The sequence below is a fragment of the Delphinapterus leucas genome, chromosome 3 (assembly GCF_059928025.1).
Source record: "Delphinapterus leucas isolate spDelLeu-1000000601 "Yukka" chromosome 3, BTC_Dleu_Yukka2, whole genome shotgun sequence".
Lineage (NCBI taxonomy): Eukaryota > Metazoa > Chordata > Mammalia > Artiodactyla > Monodontidae > Delphinapterus > Delphinapterus leucas.
Window position 1 is genome coordinate 38,176,976 of NC_143131.1, and position 22,079 is coordinate 38,199,054.

Below are 22,079 nucleotides of genomic sequence, written 5' to 3' on the forward strand. Positions count from 1 at the left end.
CTAGAAGAGACTAGGTTTCAGTAATGTTAGAAAGGTAGAATGGGTACAACAAACGGAGAGCTTTGGAAAGCAGGGTGAGCATTTGGATTTTACTTTAGTCATGATGGGGGCCATTGTGGATTACTTGTCTTTTTTTTTTTTTTTTTTGGTCCACAGAGGGAAGAGCAAAAAACTACACACATCCTTGTGTAGAATTTAGACTTAGGGAATAGTAGGAGCCAGAGAAACAAAGATATAAGAAGATACAAGAAGAACCAGGATGATTACTGTCCAGAAGGGATTGTTGGCCAACAATCCTGATACCACTGAGTGATTGAGAAAGATGAAAACTAAAAAAAAAAAAAAAAAAAAAAAATTAGATTAGCAGTTTGCCTATATTTTAATGACTGTTGAAAGAGCAGTTTAAGCAGAGTGATGGAGGTTGGGATCAGATTTCAAGGGATTAACAGTGGTTTAGGAGTGGAAACTAAACACTGCAAGTATAGTTTATTTGGAAAAAGTTAGATGGTAAAAATAAAAGTAAAGAGGGAGATGTGATAATAGCTTGAAAGAGTAGCAGAACTGAGCTTAGAATGTTAAGGCATGACAGTATTTGTAGATTGAGTCAGGAGAGAGAGAAGAGAGAAAGAGTGAGTGCCCATGAGTGAGACTGTATTGAAAATAGAGGAAGGACTTTTTTTTCTGGGAAAAATGTCCAGAGGAGAAAGGAAGAAAAGAGAACAGAGGCATAAGTGTAAGCATTGCCATTGGAGAGACATTTTATTCTCTGACAGGACGAAGGAAGAAAACACAGTAAATGAAGACAAGATAATGATTTAAAAAAATGTGAAAGGGAAGAGATTTGAAGATATTCATATAGACAGCTTATCAGAAAGTGGGAGGCAAGTCCATCCAGAGGGCAAAAATATACAGATAGAATGTAGAGCTGAGGAGATGGAAATTGCTTTGAAATGAATCCTGTGGTAAATGTTTTAGGGAAGTTTATTAGTTTTCTATTGCTGTGTAACAGTTACCACAAATGAGGAAGAGGGCTCTCAGCAGAAACCAGATCAGCCTGTACTTTGACCTTGGATTTCCCAGCCTTCAGAACTGAGAAAATAGGTTTCTGTTGTTTAAGCCACCTAGTCTTTGTTTTGGTAACCCAAACAGACTAATAGAATGGGAGTCTGATTTCTCACTATGGGAGAAGTGGGTCATAAATATGAAAAGGAAAAAAAAACCTGGAATTAATCCTATGTTGTTAGACTGGGAATTGGAAATATTGGTATGAACTCATGTTTTTACTGTATCTATATATCTATATCTATATAATAGGTGAAGAGAAACAGATGTAAATTTATATGGACATTTTTACATATATCCCTTAGTTATGTCTACTGAGAAGTGAAATCCCAACAGTAATGTGCATACCTAGCACACAGATCTTAGTTTCTAAATATAATTCTCAACTATAAGGAGCTAGGGCTTTTTGGAGAGCACCTGGTTTCAGGGCTGGAGCAAGCAAAGTACAAGATGAGCATAGAAAATCTTATTGGGTTGGCCAAAAGTTTCCTTCGGTTTTTTTTTTTTTTTTTTTTACATCTTTATTGGAGTATAATTGCTTTACAATGGTCTGTTAGTTTCTGCTTTATAACAAAGTGAATCAGTTATACATATACATATGTTCCCATATCTCTTCCCTCTTGCGTCTCCCTCCCTCCCAGCCCTCCTTATCCCACCCCTCTAAGTGGTCACAAAGCACCGAGCTGATCTCCCTGTGCTATGCAGCTGCTTCCCACTAGCTATCTACCTTACATTTGGTAGTGTATATATGTCCATGCCTCTCTCTCGCTTTGTCAATGCTCATGCTTCCCCCTCCCCATATCCTCAAGTCCGTTCTCTAGTAGGTCTGTGTCTTTATTCCTGTCTTACCCCTAGGTTCTTCATGACATTTTTTTTTCTTAAATTCCATATATATGTGTTAGCATACGGTATTTGTTTTTCTCTTTCTGACTTACTTCACTCTGTATGACAGACTCTAGGTCTATCCACCTCATTACAAATAGCTCAATTTCGTTTCCTTTTATGCCTGAGTAATAATCCATTGTATATATGTGCCACATCTTCTTTATCCATTCATCTGATGATGGGCACTTAGGTTGTTTCCATCTCCGAGCTATTGTAAATACAGCTGCAATGAACATTTTGGTACATGACTCTTTTTGAATTTTGGTTTTCTCAGGGTATATGCCCAGTAGTGGGATTGCTGGGTCATATGGTAGTTCTATTTGTAGTTTTTTAAGGAACCTCCATACTCTTCTCCATAGTGGCTGTACCAATTCATATTCCCACCAGCAGTGCAAGAGTGTTCCCTTTTCTCCACACCCTCTCCAGCATTTATTGTTTATATATTTTTTGATGATGGCCATTCTGACTGGTGTGAGATGATATCTCATTGTAGTTTTGATTTGCATTTCTCTAATTATTAATGATTTTGAGCATTCTTTCATGTGTTTGTTGGCAGTCTGTATATCTTCTTTGGAGAAATGTCTATTTAGGTCTTCTGCCCATTTTTGGATTGGGTTGTTTGTTTTTTTGATATTGAGCTGCATGAGCTGCTTGTAAATTTTGGAAATTAATCCTTTGTCAGTTGCTTCATTTGCAAATATTTTCTCCCATTCTGAGGGTTGTCTTTTGGTCTTGTTTATGGTTTCCTTTGCTGTGCAAAAGCTTTGAAGTTTCATTAGGTCCCATCTGTTTATTTTTGTTTTTATTTCCATTTCTCTAGGAGGTGGGTCAAAAAGGATCTTGCTGTGATTTATGTCATAGAGTGTTCTACCTATATTTTCCTCTAAGAGTTTGATAGTTTCTGGACTTACATTTAGGTCTTTAATCCATTTTGAGCTTATTTTTGTGTATGGTGTTAGGGAGTGATCTAATCTCATACTTTTACATGCACCTGTCCAGTTTTCCCAGCACCACTTATTGAAGAGGCTGTCCTTTCTCCACTGTACATTCCTGCCTCCTTTATCAAAGACAAGGTGACCATATGTGCGTGGGTTTATCTCTGGGCTTTCTATCCTGTTCCATTGATCTATCTTTCTGTTTTTGTGCCAATACCATACTGTCTTGATTACTGTAGCTTTGTAGTATAATCTGAAGTCAGGGAGCCTGATTCCTCCAGCTCTGTTTTTCGTTCTCAAGATTGCTTTGGCTCTTCGGGGTCTTTTGTGTTTCCATACAAATTGTGAAATTTTTTGTTCTAGTTCTGTGAAAAATGCCAGTGATAGTTTAATAGGGATTGCATTGAATCTGTAGATTGCTTTGGGTAGTAGAGTCATTTTCACAATGTTGATTCTTCCAATCCAAGAACATGGTATATCTCTCCATTCCTTCAGTTTTTAAAGTAAAAATAAAAGACACGTTTTTCATTTTCACCAAGAACTTTATTGAAGAATGTATTCAACATTTTGTTCCCCTACTTTCTACCATTTTTTAGGCAGCTTCATAGTTCCATCTTCCCAAAATTTTTTATCTTTTTGAGCAAAGAACTGTTGTAGGTGCCTTTTACAGTCTTCCAGGGAATTGAAATTTTTTTCCATTAAGAGAATTTTGTAAAGGTCAAAATAAATGGAAATCTGAAGGTGCAATGTCTGGCAAATACAGCTGATGAATCAGAACTTCCCAGCCAAGATGTAATAGTTTTTGCCTGGTCATCAAAGAAACATGAAGTCTTGCATTATCCTGATGGAAGATTATGCATTTTCTGTTGACTAATTCCAGACGCTTTTCTTCAAGTGCTGCTTGCAGTTGATCTAAATGGGAGCAGTACTTGTTGGAATTAATCATTTGGTTTTCCGGAAAAAGCTCATAATAGGGGACTCCCTTCCAGTCCCACCATATACACAACATCATCTACTTTGGATGAAGACTGGCTTTTGGTGCCGTTGGTGGCGGTTCATTTCGCTCGTGCCATATCTCTTCCATTCTATATTATTGTACAGTATCCACTTTTCATCGCCTGTCACAATTTGTTTTAAAAACATAAGGTTTTCATTACGTTTAACTAGAGAATCACATGCGGAAATACGGTCAAGAGGGTTTTTTTTGCTTAACTTATGTGGAACCCAAACACCAAAGTGATTAACATAACCAAGCTGGTGCAAATGATTTTCAGTGCTTGATTTGGATATTTTGAGCATGTCGGCTGTCTCCCACGTGGTATAATGTTGATTGTTTTCAATTAATGTCTCGATTTGATCACTGTCAACTTCACCTGGTCTACCCAACCCTGGCACCATCCAGCGAGAAATCTCCAGCACGAAACTTCGCAAACCACTTTTGACACGTTTGATCAGTCACAGCACCTTCTCCATACACTGTACACATCTTTTTGTGTGTTTCAATTGCGTTTTTACCTTTCCTGAAATAATAAAGCATACTATGCCGATAATGTTGCTTTTTTCTTCCATCTTCAATATCAAAATGGCTACACAAAAATTCACCAGCTTTGATGTGTTTTTTTTAAATGCATGCTGATATGACAACTATCACAATACAATCTTACAAAATTGTTTCTAATGAAGTTAAAGACAACTAAGTGCTACTGGAGCCATCTTACAGAAAAAAACAAACGAACTTTTTGTCCAACCCAGTATTATTCTAGAAAATGAGGAAGTGCTCAGAAATTGATGTAGACAGAAGCGGCTTGAAGAGGCCCCATTAGCCAAATATTGGAATGATTTGAGCATCAAAATAATGAAAGTAATGGATTATGATCCATTGAATAAAATAGAAAGCCATTTGTTCATATGGATATAAGCAAATGCATAACTAAATGGAGAGAAGAGGAAGCTGTTTGTTACAGTCGAATGCAAACTAATATATGTAGATGGAATGATAGAATTACAAATCTTTTGGTAACCATCATACTAATAATTCAGTCACAAAACATCAATGGATGCTAAAACTAGTGAGTGAAAAGTTGAAGAGGAATGTAATATTGACCTAGTCTCAAAGATTTGTTAATTACAGAGGGGAAAAAAAATTTTAGAGTGGAGAAACTTGGAACTTTACCAGTGATAAAAGTTAACACCACAAGTAATAGGACAAATTGAAATTGTGTACCATATGGTAGAATATAAGAATACAGTGCCACTTCTGTGATTTTCCTGCCCAAAATGTGTAACCTGAATCTAATTAGTAGGAAACATCAAACACCTAACTTTAGGGACATTCTACAAAATAATTGGTTTTAATTTTTGAAAGTATCAAGTTCATGAGTGTTTAAGAGAGTCTGAGGAACTATTTCAGATTAAAAGAGAAAGACATTGCAAATGTAATTGTGGCCCTGGGTTGTATAATTTTGCTACAAAGAACATTACTGGGATAGCTGCTAAGATCTTAATGGGGTATGTGGATTGTATAATAGCAATGTATCAATGCTAATTTCCTGATTTTAATGGTTGTATTGTGTTCATATAGGCAAATGCTCTGTTTGTAGGAATTGCACAGAAAGTATTCTGGGGTTGTGCAGAATGATGTCTCCAACTGATGCTCAAATAATTCAGAAAAAAAATTAATCCACTGTAGCTACAAATTTTCTGTTAAAATTTTTAAATATTTCAAAAAATAAAAAACCCACTCCAGGCATATGCTGTTTACAGGAGACATGCTTAAAACGTAATGAATGAATGCATGTAGTGGGGTAGAGAAAATTTTACAGGGAAACTGCTAATAAAAAATCTGATATAGCTATATTTGTTATATAAAACAGACTTGGGGGAAAATCTTATTAGGGATAATGTAGACCATAATGTAGTGGTAAAAAGCAACATTCACAAGGAATGCATAATAATTCTGAAGGTATAGATGCCTAACAACATAACTATCAAGTACAAGTTAATTGTATTACAATGAGAAACTTATACTTCCCCACTTACAGTGAATTTTTTAACACACACTTCTCAGTGCTTGATAGATAAAAAGACAATTAGTAAAGATATAGAAGATTTGAACTACACAATTAGCTAATTTTAAATAATAGATATTTACAGAAGTCTGAACTTTCAAATTAGAGGATATACATTATTTCATGGAAACTTTACAAAAATTGACCCTTTTAGGCTGCAAAATGGGCTCAAACACAAAAATATTATAAAAAGTCATGTTTTCTACCAATGCTATATATAAAATGGAATCAGTAACCGGACCAATAATATATAATATCCAGTAAGCACAGTTGTAAACAGTTCATCTTTCAGTGGATACTTAGAAGGGAACAATATCAAAACTTACAGGATGCAAGTAAAAGTGCTTACAGAGTGATTCATAGCCTCAAAAAGCACTTGTTAAGAAGAAAACATTTCAAAATTTAATAGCTGTTCTTGAATTTAAGAACTAAGAGAAAAATCTGAGTCAGCCCAAATATATCAAAATAAGAAAACTATAGACAATTTTAGTGAAGTGAAAAGTACCAAAATAATAGAATAATCAAGAGATAGTGCTTTACATATATTGATAAATTATACTTGCTATAGCAAGAATGATGAAGGAAAAAAAAAAAACCCTAAATAAGCATTGTTAAGAGTGAAAAGGGGAAACTTCCACAGACACAGAGAGACTGAACAAATAATAAGTGAATTCTGTTGAAAACCTTAGTGAAAATTTTACTAAAATGGAAAATTTTCTAGACAAGTATAATTTAACAAATACAATTTACCTATAAGACCATTAGAGTGATCAAAGCAGTAGTTTTAAAATCTCTCATCAAAAAATATCACACCCAGGGAGTTTTAACACAAAGTGTTTTAGACATATACAGGTCAGATGGTTCCCAACTCCATTCTGGAAACTGGAAAAGCAGGGGATGCTCCCTACCTCATTTTATGTGGCTATATTGGAAGCTTCCTCAGGAGACACTCCTCCATATCTCTCTTTCTGAGTATCTCTTTCGCCCTCCTTCTCCACCTTTCTGTTAATTTCTAATCCATCTCATATGACCATGAATTCCCATTTTAAAATGACCTTGCAATTTACATTTCAATTCAGCAATATTTTTGAGTAACTTACTATGTCCCAGGCCCTGTTAGAGTGTTTCCCTTATTTAAAAAAATCCTTTATAAAATATGTTAGTTTAAGAAAAGATTTGCTTTGAGCATTTTTGAAAGATAATGAACAATTATTATGTTCCTTTTTTATTCTCATATGCATTATAATGATCCATCTTCCCACCTGCATAAGACCAGGAGTTCCTTTAGTGAAGATCCTATGTCTTATTTATTTTTGTATCTCCAGGATTCAGAATAATTCCTGGCACATAAAATAATAAAACCAATGTGTTGTTGTGAAGCACTTTAATACGGAATATTTTTTGTGAGCAAGCTTCCTTCAGTACACTACAAAGTAATGAATGCTTATAAGTTGACTTCCAAAATGTACCTGATTTACTTATAGGACTTTTGGCTCTAGGAAGATCACTTATTTTCAAAAGTGAATCTCCTATTCTAGGAAAGGAGATTTGATATAAAATGAGAAAAACTACCATCGTTTACCTTGTTTTGAGAAATAGGTGAGAACAGAATAAAGGCCAAGGGAAAAGAAATATATTGGACATTCACTTTAATATCAAGAAAGAATGGAATGTTTATAGAATGAGTCTGGCAATACCCCTAGGAAAGTATGAAGTAGTAGAAAGAGGGCAAAAGCAGTTCATATGACATGAATTAAACCCTCGGGCCTCATGTGAAGCTGGGTATAATTCTCATCAGTAACATAGGAATGAAATGGCTGCCCATCCTGCAAAGAGGCTTGGATGAGAAAAACTATATGAGACCATTTTGTAAAGTACATAATGCTATCAAATATAAGATTTAAGACCATTGCAGTAAAAGATAATCCACTTTGTGGAGCCTCTCTGAACACCCATCAGGAGCACAGCATCACTGGGTTAGAGTTTCTCATTATGTGTTGCTTACATCTCTCCCTGCTACAGTGTTAATTCTCCAAGCATAGGGCCATGCCTTATAACTTTGTATCTCCAGTGCCCAGTGTAATATCTGGGATATAGCAATTGTTCCATATATATTTGCTGATTGCTTTATCAAAAGGTTGTTGGTAACCCGTGTTCTTTACTGTGAGGTGATTGAAGAACATTCATGATAAGTCATTTTTATAGATAGACTTGGGCATACTTTTAGTATTGGGGCATGCTTTTGATATTTGGTATTATTACAGACATTTTGACTGTTTTAATAAATTAACAACATTTCAGAGAACTGTAAGAGGAGGAAGAGAAATAACAGTTACAGGTTAGTGACATTTGTGAAAGAACCATAAAGTTATTGCAAAGAATCCCTACATTTTTCTACCTTCAGAACCTGATTTTTTATTTTAACTTTGACTTTATTCCTCCTAAAAATGATGTGGAGCATTCTTCTTTTTAATTAAACTTTTTATTTGGGGAAAATTTTATATTTACAGAAAAGTTGCAAAGATAATACAGAGGGCTTTCATGTATCTTTCACTCTATATCACACTTCCCTTAATGTTACCATGTGACATAACCCATTTATTTTTTATCTTTCTTTTTTTAAAACTTTTATTGGAGTATAGATGATTTGCAATGCTGTGTTAGTTTCAGGTGTACGGCTAAGTGAATCAGTTATACGTATATATATATCCACTCTTTTTTAGATTCTTTTCCCATATAGGCCATTACAGGGTAATGAATAGAGTCCCCTGTGCTACCATGACCATTTATTTTTCATTTAAAATGGAGTAGAATGTAATTTGAGCAACTGTTTGGTGGGACTGTCTGAAGAATTATGTGATACTCATTGGAGATTATAGAAGAGAACATTTTAGTTGCAGTGCCAGAATTAGGAATCACTGAGTCAGTCACAGATAATTACAGTCATGTAGAAACAACTGAACTTAGAACTTTGGCTCTGTAGAAAAATAACATAAGTCTGAACGTTACCTCTGTAGATATGTTAATTGATTTGAAGTATTCTTATAAAAATGGACACAAAAGACATTACTCTCTGGAAAAAATGAATTTGCATAATTCTATTCATTGTAGATTAGGAAAGGGTTGAAACAATTCTATATACATAAAATTAAAGAAGATCATGATTAAAATAAAAATGTTGAAATATATGGCCATATTATAGGAAACTATAAGTTCACATAGTGGCAAATTGTAAGAGTATTCACTTTATTTCAGCTGAGTATGTGTAAATTTATACTTACATTATGGCAAAGTTAATTTCCTTGAAATATAATTGTTTGGATTTATTGTAAACTTAACTATTACTTGGGGTTCTTTGCAATGAGTAATGGAAAAACAATAAATTATCCAAGCAAGAATTAGTACTTACAAGTAGTCTTTCATAGTATGTAAAGACAGTAAAATATGTTTGATATGGAATAAATACATAAGGCTATGTAAACAGGTTTTTGCTGGGTTTTTTTTAACATTTTAATATATGCCATATATATATATTTCCCTTTGCTACATTCTTGCTGTATTATACAAGGCATAGTATTACCTGTGAACCTAATACTCAAATATTTTAGGTTAGGCTGCTTCTGGAGTCAAGACATAATTTAATGAAGAAGACTTGGTGAACACATTCAAGTTCCATGACGCTTTTCTCTTCCTTCTGGTACACTTAAAAAATATAAAGATGTCAATTAATTCACTCATTGAACTAAAGTTATCAAGTGAATGTGAGTATGTCACAGGCCTGAGAGCAGCATCAGTGGAGTTTTGTGCCAAGATATCCATCTACTACTCTAGGGAGTGCCGCTGCTTGCCCTGGATTCACTGTATGATCTTGAGCAAGTCACCTCATATTTTTGAACCTCAGTCAACCCATTTGGAGAATTAGGTAAAAGCTGAGCCTTAGTGAGAAACAGATGCTACATCTGAGATGAGTTTTCTTATGTAAACAAGTAATTCCAAAGTTTAATTCCAAAGAAAGTCGCTGTGTGGATGACCATGATACATCTGAGGTAGACAATTAGGCTAAGGCTTGTGGAATAAATATGTTTTTGGATAGAAATGATAGCATTGTAATATTACATCTGGGTTCTTAACATTATTTTTATCTAATTTTTATTCCATCCTACTCTGTTTTTAGACATATACTGTTGTGATTTTTCATAAAAGTTATTTAATGCTTTTGGAGCTTTTCTTATATAGTAAATTATACTTCGAACAGGTCAATTAAGTTGTCAAGGTAGGGGGAAATATAACTCAAAATAGTCCAGTTATTACCTAGTGAAAGTCAATGAAAGTTAAGACCTCTTCTTTTGGGATAAAACTTAACAATCAAGGGATTTAAAGACATGTGGTTTTAAAGACAACAGTTTGCATTTTGGTTTAGTTCCCAGTAGATTACTTGTCACTTTGGTAAATTCTTACATTCTAAAACACTTTGCTGAAAAAGAGATAGATAATTTAATAAATTGAAAAGAATTCCTCAAAGGAAAGAAAAACTCTCTTGAGAAATGCCAGTCTAAATTTCTCTCCTCTACAACTGCTATTTCTGCTGATTGAAATAGCTACGAACATCAAAGTAAGATCTGTGGTTCCAAAAACTCTCCAAGCTTGCCATAACTCTAAACTTATATTTCCTGTGTTGACTTCAGGTATTGCTATCATCGGTGCACATTTCAAAGCTTCAGGTTAAATGTGTTGTGGTTTCCCGTTGCATAACTTTTTGTATTTTAAAGTGGGAATAAGTAACGTGTGAATCAGCAAGCTCATGGACACTGTTGGAACTCCGTCGGCTAGTTTATGATTCTCTGGTTTGTTTTTTGGCAGGTGGTGTTCTTGCCTTTGACATTAGCTAGGGGAGCAGTAGCTTGGCCTTTAAGTGGAAAACAATCCAGGAATTTCAGAAGAGGGGAGCTAAGCAACAAGAGGCCTGGAGCTATTATCTTCTGAAGAGACATGAAAAGCACTCCTGCCCCTGTGATTTTCTCTGTTGCCTGCACAGAACTGTTTTGACTTCAGTGTGAGAAGAACATATCTGTGGTAGAATTTGACACTGGGTTTCTTTAGTAACTAAGTTAAGTCCAATTGAATGAGATGCAAAATAATTGTTGGCTAGAATATAATCACCCATGGAAGACCAAGAATGTGATGGGCATAAATCTAAAAAAATGGGGGGGCAGATGGGGAAAACCTAAGTTTAGATTTAATATCTAGAGAAAATATCTAGCAGAAACATCCAGTTCACTAAATATCTTGGGAAGAAGGCTAGATGACAGTAGCAAAAAGTCTATTATTATTATTATTATTATTTTTTTTTTTTTGCGGTACGCGGGCCTCTCACTGTTGGGTCCTCCCGTTGCGGAGCACAGGCTCCAGACGCGCAGGCTCAGCTGCCATGGTTCACAGGCCCAGCTGCTCCGCGGCATGTAGGATCTTCCCGGACTGGGGCACGAACCCCTGTCCCCTGCATCGGCAGGCGGACTCTCAACCACTGTGCCACCAGGGAAGCCCCAGGTCTATTATTTTGATACTAAAATGTTTTGAATGAGCTCTTATCATGAATAATCTTATTACTGGTCTCCTTTGGAAAAGTTGAATTACAAATATTTTCCATTCTAAACTTCTTATATGAGTGGTGTGACATCTAGATTCAAAAAGTAATAATTCTTTATCCATCATGTTCTTCATATATGTAATATAGTATATTCTTCATATATAATATGTATATATTCATACATGTAATTCTTCACATATATGTTTATATATATACATATTATATATATTATATATATAATATGTATATATTCATACATGTAATTCTTCACATATATGTTTATATATAATACCTGCAAATACAAGCATTTGCCAAAGAATATTATTTTGATGTGTACAAAAGAAGAGTAGCTTTTGTTCCATAAAAGACAAATTTCTTTTTCTAGGAATTGGAACTCTGACTTCCTCACATTCTGGAGCTGGAAGTGAGATTGATGAACATAAAGTAGGACACACATGTGGGAGCTCTTATGAATTGGAGCTACATGGGAATAATTAGTTCTATTATTCATCTGGCACAAATTTCAGATTCTACCACTGTTTTGTGTCTTGTAGCATGTTTAAAGAATAAGGGTGTTATAACAGTAAGAAAAGTTGGGGAGCATGAATTGATGTGCTAGCCTTGGATCTGAAAGTTGATAAGAGGTGAATCAATGGTATTGAATATCCATTATTCAATCTCAGTGAATAAAATTGCTCTTCTGAAGCCACCTTCAGTGGGATTGATTTTTATAATTGATCAGGATGAAAGGTCCAAAGGGTCCAAAATGTTTGCTGAAGGTATGATTCACAAAGATTGATCATGCATAAAGTTTTACAGAAAATAAACCTTCAGACAATGTTTTTTGAGCTGCCTCCTACTTTAAGATACTCTGAAAAGAACAAAACAACAATCTAAATTTCTACCAGAATCTTTGGCAGACTCTTAAGATAGTTTCATATAAGATTTTGAAACATTCTGCCTCAGTTACATATCCATTTTTGAGGAAAATTTTTCTGCCTACACACAGCTCTGAAGTCAGTATTTGGTATGTATGTTATTTATGCTCTGATGTTCAGAGTGTATACAAAACTGAGTTATAAACTAGAATACATTTTAATTTGAGAAAATGCCAGTCACAAAGTTGTTGTTGATTTTAAAATCATCAATGAGTTTAATCTGTTAAATGTGACTGAAAAATTCTTTTTCTTTTTGTTGTGGTGTACAATTCCCAAAAAGCTTTGTATTTTCAAGTTTTAATATTTTTAACATTGATTTTTCATATTTAGAGATTTTTCTCTGAAGAAAAGAGATCTTTGATTAGCATCTAATTCAACAATTTGTAAGGCAGGGAATTTCAAGAGAAAACATATGGAATAATCTCTAGGTCAGATTATTCTAGACAGAGAAAGACAAATATCATATGATATTGCTTACATGTGGAATCTAAAAAAAGGGTACAAATGAACTTAGCTACAAAACAGAAATAGAGTTACAGATGTAGAAGACAAACTTATGGTTACCAGGGGGTAAAGGGGGATGGAGGGATAAATTGGGAGATTAGGATTGACATATACACACTACTATATATAAAATAGATAACTAATAAGGACCTACTGTATAGCACAGGGAACTCTACTCAGTACTCCATAATGGCCTATATGAGAAAAGAATCTAAAAAAAAGTGGATATATGTATATGTATAGCTGATTCACTTTGCTGTACACCTGAAACTAACTCAACATTGTAAATAAACTATACTCCAATAAAAATAAAAATAAAAAAAAATACAGGAGGAGAAGCCAAGTGAATTCTCCTTTAAGAAAAATGGAATCTTTTTTTTTTTAACATCTTTATTGGAGTATAATTGCTTTACAATGGTGTGTTAGTTTCCACTTTATAACAAAGTGAATCAGCTATACATATACGAATATCCCCATATCTCTTCCCTCTTGCATCTCCCTCCCTCCCACCCTCCCTATCCCACTCCTCTAGGTGGTCACAAAGCACCAAGCTGATCTCCCTGTGCTATGCGGCTGCTTCCCACTAGCTATCTATTTGACATTTCGTAGTGTATATATGTCCATGCCACTCTCTCACTTCATCCCAGCTTACCCTTCCCCCTCTCCGTGTCCTCAAGTCCATTCTCTAGTAAGTCTGCGTCTTTATTCCCGTCCTGCCCCTAGGTTCTTCAGAACCACTTTTTTTTTTTTAGATTCCATATATATGTGTTAGCATACGATATTTGTTAGAAAAATGGAATCTTTTAAAATCAATGCCTTACTCTCACTTTTCTTCTTTCCCAATATTAATAGTGATCATCTCTGTGCTTTCTGGAGATAAAAAAAAGTAGGAAAAGTGTTTTCTTTGATTAATAACTGTTCCACCTTGGGGCTTCCCTGGTGGTGCAGTGGTTGAGGGTCCGCTTGCCAATGCAGGGGACACAGGTTCGATCCCTGGTCTGGGAGGATCCCACATGCCGCAGAGCAACTAAGCCCATGCGCCACAACTATTGAGCCTGTGCTCTACAGCCCGTGCACCACAACTACTGAGCCAGCAAGCTGCAACTACTGAAGCTCGTGCACCTAGAGCCTGTGCTCCGCAACAAGAGAAGCCACCGCAATGAGAAGTGGGCCCCCCGACCCCGCTCGCCGTAGCTAGAGGGAGCCCGCGCACAGCAACGAAGACCCAACACAACCAAAAATAAATAAATAAATTTAAAAAAAGAAAAACTGTTCTACCTTGGCACTAAATTGAGATGGATTCTTTTACTTCCCTTCAGTGACTCAGTGAGTACTTCCTGTGCCTTTGAGGGAGGCTAGGAGCATGAGGTGATTGACAATTTAACTGGTTTGGATAATTTCATGATTCTTTCTATTTCCTTTCTACCTTTTTCACACAACTTTTACGGAACATCAATTACGGAAAAAGGATTAGGTTGTTCTATATCACTGTACCTACTCAGCAATCCTGAGGATGTCAGCACTTTTCTTCTTTATCCTCTTTGTGAAGGACATCAGTTGTATTTGTACAGAATCTAGCCACTTCCTTTTGGTAACACCTCTCACTTTCATTTGAGGGATCACCTTTCTCCCATCCTTAGTCCGTGTGGTTTAGGTGGGATTAGTTTCTTCACTTGGAGCCAAAGGTGGCTACATGACCCAGATTTGCTCATAAGAACATTCTATTCCTCTGACCACAATGATATCCAAATCAGGTTAGGACTCCTGTGGGAGGCACTGATTTTTTTAAAAAAGTTCTTTCAGCCAGATTTGCTGAGCTGTTAGGAAGATGCGCTTGCAAAAGGAAAAATTACCAGACAATGAGGGCAACCCACAGGAAAGTAGAGCTACATGTAGAGGGACATTTGCTGATAATATCATTTGAATACTTGTATCCCACTCTGCCTGAAGATAACTAGTGCTGGACTTTTTAGTTGTAAACAGTTCCCTTCAATCATTTTATTTATCTTAATTCACTTTGAATTGAGCTGCTGTCATTAGGAGCAAAATAATTCTTCTCCGCATTACATTCCAAAAGCACTAGTGTTTAGTGTCATATAAACAAAGTACCAATATAATGCTTATCTGTGATGTAGTTCAAAACTTTCTAAAATCTGTAATGTGTGGGTGCTGGAGAGTGTCATCTTCATGATCAATCTCTCCATTTTGTTTTGAATTTAAAATATAGATTATTACAGAATCATAGAATTTTCAAGCTTGGGAAAACTTCAGAGTTGTTTCATCTAACCCTTTCATATTATATGGCAGCCTGCTGCTACTTAGAAAGTATTGGAGTGTAATGAGAGGCTATACAGCGGAACAGGAAGAGTATATATCCAATGCACACCCACTTTGTTACTTGTTAGCAGGGTAGTCTTGAACAAGTTACTTAAACTCTTGTAAGTTTCTTTAGCTATTGTTCTGAAGATGTCTGGCTCATAATTGATATTGAATGTGATATCATTGGTTTTGTTCTTCTAGAAATGTGAAATTTTAACATTTAATGTTACTGTTTAATGCTTACTATTACCACTACTATTTTAACAGTACTACTAATATTATTATTAATAATGTTTTTGATGAAAATGTTACTATTATTGCCCAGGAGCATAGCTAGCTATTAACACCCTTGCTTTGAACACAAGGCATAAAACATGTCAACTTGGGCTTTCTCTATATTCTGCTACTTTAACTAGAAGAGGAGGAACATACATAAATCTGAATCTATTTATTTATTTATTAAATGGCAAGATAAACTAAACCTAAAATAATCGCTATCTATAGATGTGGGAGAAAAGTGTGGAGGGACAGAAATATAAGCTATACTTTTCTGAATACATCTTTAAAAATTTTTTTATTTTATATTAGAGCATAGTTGATTTACAATGTTGTGTTAGTTTCAAGTGTACAGCAAAGTGACTTAGTTATACATATACATATATCCATTCTTTTTCAGATTCTTCTCCCATATAGGTTATTACAGAATATTGAGTTCCCTGTGCTATACAATAGGTCCTTGTTGATTATCTATTTTATATATAGTAATGTGTATGTGTTAATCCCAAACTCCTAATTTATCCCCCTGCAACCTTTCCCCTTTGGTAACCATAAGTTTGTTTTCGAAGTCTGTGAGTCTGTTTTTGTTTTGTAAATAAGTTCATTTCTATCATGTTTTTAGATTCCACATATAAGTGATATCATATATTTGTTTTTCTCTGTCTGACTTACTTCACTTAGTACGATAATCTCTAGGTCCATCCGTGTTGCTGCATATGGCATTATTTCATTTTTTTTTACAGTTGAGTAATATTCTGTCGTATATATATGCCACATCTTCTTTATCCATTTATCTGTTGATGGACATTTAGGTTGCTTCCGTGTCTTGGCTATTCTAAATAGTGCTGCTATGAACATTGGGGTGCATCTATCTTTTCGATTTATGTTTTTCTCCTGAATACATCATGTTTCATAGATTTCTTGGAACCATGTAAATATTACATTATTATCAAACAAAATTAAATGAAAATTAATTCTTGCAAATTGAAAGCATAATAAAATTAATGAACTTTACTCTGTATCAAGTTGGGCATAACTGCATAGAGTGGAACTTCTTCATGGGTCTTAAAAGCATATAATTTGATTGCACATATCTAGTATAATGTGAACAAAAAGAATTGCAAAATACTTTTTTCAGTAATCACATTGTGTTATTTGTAGAAATTATGCCTCACCACAAAATGTTTAGTAACAAACAAATACAAGACAAAGTAATATTTATTTATCTCACAAGTCTGCAGAGTTGAGCTTATATGTTCTGGCCTTATGAATATGTAATCACTTTTCAGTTGGATAGATGGTTCTGCTATCCTTGGTGAGCTCAAGGTGAGGGTTAGCTGGCTGTTGACTAATCTAGAATGGCTTGGCAGAGGCAGATAACAGAGTCGATGTGGGTCCATTGGCCCCTGGTAGCTCCTGCAGGCTAGCCCAGGCATGTTCTTGAGGCATCACAGAAGTGCAAGGAGGAAAGCAGACACATACAAGAATTTTTTCTAGCCTCTTTTTGTTTCATGGTTGCTGAAATTCTCTTGGCCACTGAAAATCATTAGGTGGGTCCAGAGTAAGAATGAAAAAAGTTTAAACAGCAAAATGTGTAGATATAAGAGGTTGGTGACGAATTGGGGCTATCAGTGACAGCCATCTACTGTAGGATTGTTCTGAGATTGTTGTGTATGTGATCTAGAATAAAATAAAGGAGTTATTATGTTGATGTTTATGGAATCTAGGGGTTTTAGCATGTGAGAAATAGCTATAATAACAAAGAGATTAATTAAAACTCTATTATCTTTTTTTTTTTTTTTTTTTTTTGTGCGGTATGCTGGCCTCTCACTGGTGCGGCCTCTCCCGTTGCGGAGCACAGGCTCCAGATGCGCAGGCTCAGCGGCCATGGCTCACGGGCCCAGCTGCTCCGCAGCATGTGGGATCCTCCCGGACCGGGGCACAAACCCGCGTCCCCTGCATCGGCAGGTGTACTCTCAACCACTGCGCCACCAGGGAAGCCCTAAAACTCTATTATCTTGAGTTTGAATTAAAAGTATCACTATAAAGTTGTATTTTAGCTTGAAAACAAATATGAAACTTAGCTCCACCAACTGAAAAAAATCTAGAAAGAATGACCAACTCTGTAGCAATAAGCAATACTATCATCCATACTCTGGTCTCTAAATAACATTTCCCAGTAAAATAAAACAGGATTCCTTGGATAGATGGCTGATTTCCAGGAAATGTATAAGTTAAGCCTGGAGCATCTTGTTATGTCAAACAGCAAGAAAGTTATCAAAGACTACTAAGCTCACATCAGAAGGAGACCATTTGAAGATGTGTCCTGGTCAAAGCTGGAAATATTTGAGGCTGAATAATAATGATTCCAAACATCGAATATGCTTAAATCCATAAGCTCACATTAATACCGAAATATATTTCAGTCTTCAATTTAATATCATGCCAGGAAACCAATTCATTATTTTAAAAACTGGTAAATAAAATGAGGGAACTAACTAGTTAATGAGGAAAAGTTTCCAGAATATTTTGAAGCAATAAATGAAGAAAGGAACATCAAATTACAGTATCAACATTTTGTAACCTCTAATGAAATGATGTCTAGGGAATGAACATCGGTGGCTGCTAACGCAAAGAGTGACAAACAGAAATTATGTGCCACCTGATAGAAGTACAAAACAAAACCCATTAAGTATTCTTGACCAACCCCCCCCCCAAGATCAAACCTAAATGTGATCAAGACTCTAGACTTGGGACTTCCCTGGTGGCCCAGTGGTTAAGACTCCATGCTCCCAATGAAGGGGGCTGAGGTTCAATCCCTGGTGGGGGAACTAGATCCTGCATGCCGCAGCTAAAGATCCTGCACGCCGCAGTGAAGATCCTGTGTGCTGCAACTAAGAGCTGGTGCAGCCAAATAAATAAATAAATATTAAAAAAAAAAAAAAGACTCTAGACTTAACTGCCAATATATAGGAAATAAAAGGACAGAGAAGAATATGAGAAAGCACCACAGAAGTGCAATCAGTAAAATCCACCCTGGAGATACTACAGGACCAAGAAGGTGTTTTCTTCAACAAATACATTAGAAGGAAAACAGAAGCAAAAGAAAGAAAGAACATCTAAGTTAAAGAGATTTAAGAGACATATCCACCAGTTAAACTCTATGGACCTTATTGAGAACCAGATTTGAATAACCTATAAAAAATTATGAGAAAATCAGAAATTTGAACACCTATGAGATACTTGCTGATTTGAAGGGATTATTGTCAATTTTTTAAAGTGGAGTAATTGTATCATGGTTATTTTTTTTTAAGACCTTATGTTTTAGAGATGCATACTGTATAGAATGATATGTCAAAGAATTTCCTTCAAAATAATCCAGCGTTGGGGGAATGATACAGGATGTGGTTTGAACATGATTGGCTGTGAGATGACAACTGTTGAATTTGTGCAATGGATACGTAGGGGTTCATTATACTATTTTTTGATTCTTGTTATACATTTAAATTTTTCCTTATGAAAATATTTTTTAAAACCTATTCCAGGGGCTTCCCTGGTGGCGCAGTGGTTGGGAGTCCGCCTGCCGATGCAGGGGACACGGGTTCGTGCCCCGGCTGGGAGCTGAGCCATGGCCACTGAGGAGCGGCTGGGCCCGTGAGCCATGGCCACTGAGCCTGCGCGTCCGGAGCCTGTGCTCCGCAACGGGAGAGGCCACAACAGTGAGAGGCCCGCGTACCGCAAAAACAAAACAAAACGAAACAAAACAATTCCATTATAATATCTCCCAAAGGTGTAGGAATCTGCAACAGTTAAAAATGGTCTGCTCATGATTGAGAGTTTGAGCTGTGCATCAGACTGCCTAGGCTTGAATTCTGTTTCCCTCACTTACCTGAGAGACCTTGCACAAGTTCTCTAAACTTTCAGTGCCTCAATTGACTTATCTGTAAAATGAGTGTTAATGTGTACCTAATAGGGTTGTTATAGGGATTATGAATTAAAATATGTAAAATGATTAGCATCGTGTGAGGCACATATTAACCACTCAGCACTTTTTTTAATTGATATATTATCATAAACATGTGCATGTGAATACACTGATAAAGGGCTGAAGGATTTACTCTAAACTTGGAGCACCAGTTACCTCGGAAGGAAGGAGTAGGAGTAGAGAGAGAAGAAAGAGAAGACTTATCCTTTTAATTCTGTGTACTTAGTCACAATAATGAAAATTTTGTAGAACTACATGCAGTAATTTTAAGGCTGCTAAGTATCCTCATTATAAAAATTTTCCTAAATAATTACAGTTAAACTTTTTAGTTGGGCACCTTGCCTGGTACCCAGAAACTTTTCAAAACTCAGCAATGAATAACACATTGTGCTCACCTTCAAGCCTAAAATTTAATAGAAGAATAAGATAAGTACAAAACATAACTTAAGCGCAGGCTAGAATGTGAAGTATATCTTAAAACAATTTACAAACACAGCAACATCAGGATTTAGAATGTTGTGGGGGACCAAACTCTACTTTAAATAAAAACCAATGCAGTTTATGCAGAAAGCTTATTGTGCTATAACAGTATTAAGGTAGAGAAACAACTGGGGTGTAAGAGAGCATGAGAAATGATAGGAATTCACTTCATGAGTAATAGGGTGGATTGGCATCACCTTATTTTCAATACACAAATCACCACTCTCTTAGTATGAATTTATTTGAGTAAAAATTAATGTTGGCTTGTCTTGGATCTCACTAAGGGAAACTAGTACTATATAGGTTCTATGGAGAGGGTGCCCTGGCATGAGCCCCGATACCAATACTGCAGGGGATTTCACTACATTTATACTACTCACCACAGCTTACTGATGGGGAGTGAAGTTTTCTGAACCGACTGTAGCTGTTGGTATTATCACATTTAAATTAAAAACAACAAGGGTCTATTTCCACCAGTACAAATTCCAGCTTGTAGAACTGGGCAAATGTATAAATTTTTGCCTGCTGTATGCCCAGCAGGGAAATGACATAACCCTTGGTTCCTGGTCCTGCCCAGTGCCTCTGGGGAGGCTCATTAATCCTTTGGAGACTGATTCAGCATCTTAAAATGTAGTCATAATAATAGTTCCTACCTCGTTGGGACTGATGTGCAGGCTACAGAATAAAATCTGTGTGAAGAGTTAAACCTAGTGGAAAGCATACATGAAGTGTTTAATAATTGTCAGCAATAGTGTTTAATGCCTGACTCTGCTCACTGGAATAGGAGTCCCTTGAGGACAGGGATAGTTTCACATATACTGCCATGTCTACTGTACCCAGCTCCATGAGGATTTGAATTGAGTACTTATTTCCATATACTGTTCTAAAGAGTACCGTTGCCCCAAGAACTCATACACTCACTTACGGAGGAATCTACACGCAGAAACTCCATTTACTCCAGGAAGAACTGGGCCCTGGGAATTATGTTGTTTCCTCTTCCTGCATTAAAACATTGTAGGATTCAGCTGAAAAAAACACATTCCTCTCTTCACTGGAGACTTTGCTGAAAGGGTTTCTGCTGCATTTATCTGGGAGATTGAAAGTAAGGGAAATCTAACATATATCAAGGAACTATTTTCCCGGAAGTGTAATAAGGTAAAGTAAAAGAATCATGTTAAATATATGCTTGTCTTTCTCATAAAAAGCTTTGTCTTGGAGGAATATTCTGAAGGGAACAGACCACTCTGAGAAGGTCAGCCTGGGGTTTATCCATTTCCTAAGCAACTATCTCATTTTAGATAAAAGTCAGGGGTTTTCCTTAGAAATATAAAGTGTCAGGCATTAACAGGGTTTTTATTATTTATTTTCTAAGCTTCATTATGGTTGACGATGTCTCACTTTTTCCATTATAAACCCCTTCTTCTTGAGGGGCTGTAACTCCTCCAATAAAAGGAATGGCTTCAGGCAAACACTGGAAGCATTTGCTCTCAGCTTAGGAGGACCTTTGTTTTTCCAGGTCTTGAATATAAAAATCCATTAAAATTTTTTTAAATTATAGGAGTGTTAAAGTGAAAAAAAGAACCCAGGGATTACTGCTTTCATATGTCTCTTTACTACCTGAACTCAGAATTTTTGTTTTTTTAAACAGCAATTTTGCAGCCTCCTCTGATTATATTAACAGCTCCTCCTTTATTATCTGAGATAATTCAGTAATGCCCATCTGTTTCCTGTCCACTGGCTTCCTCAGAGATGCTTGCTGGAGACAGTTTGGTGATTAATTTGTACTGTCATTTCTCTTTCCCTGATAGATGATCCAATGTTTCCCAGAAGAAAGCACTCCATTCAGTATGTGTTCTGCTTCCTTCAGTGAAACATCACAGTGAGCTGCCAACCTGAGGGCAGTGAGCTGATAGCAGGCTATGTCCCCCTGAAGATGGCTGCACACTGAAACACCTTTAACATGTCTCTCTGGTGTTGCTTCCAGAAAAGTGCTGATCTGGAGATTGTCATGGACTGCTGGATTGTGGGCCAAAGACAAGT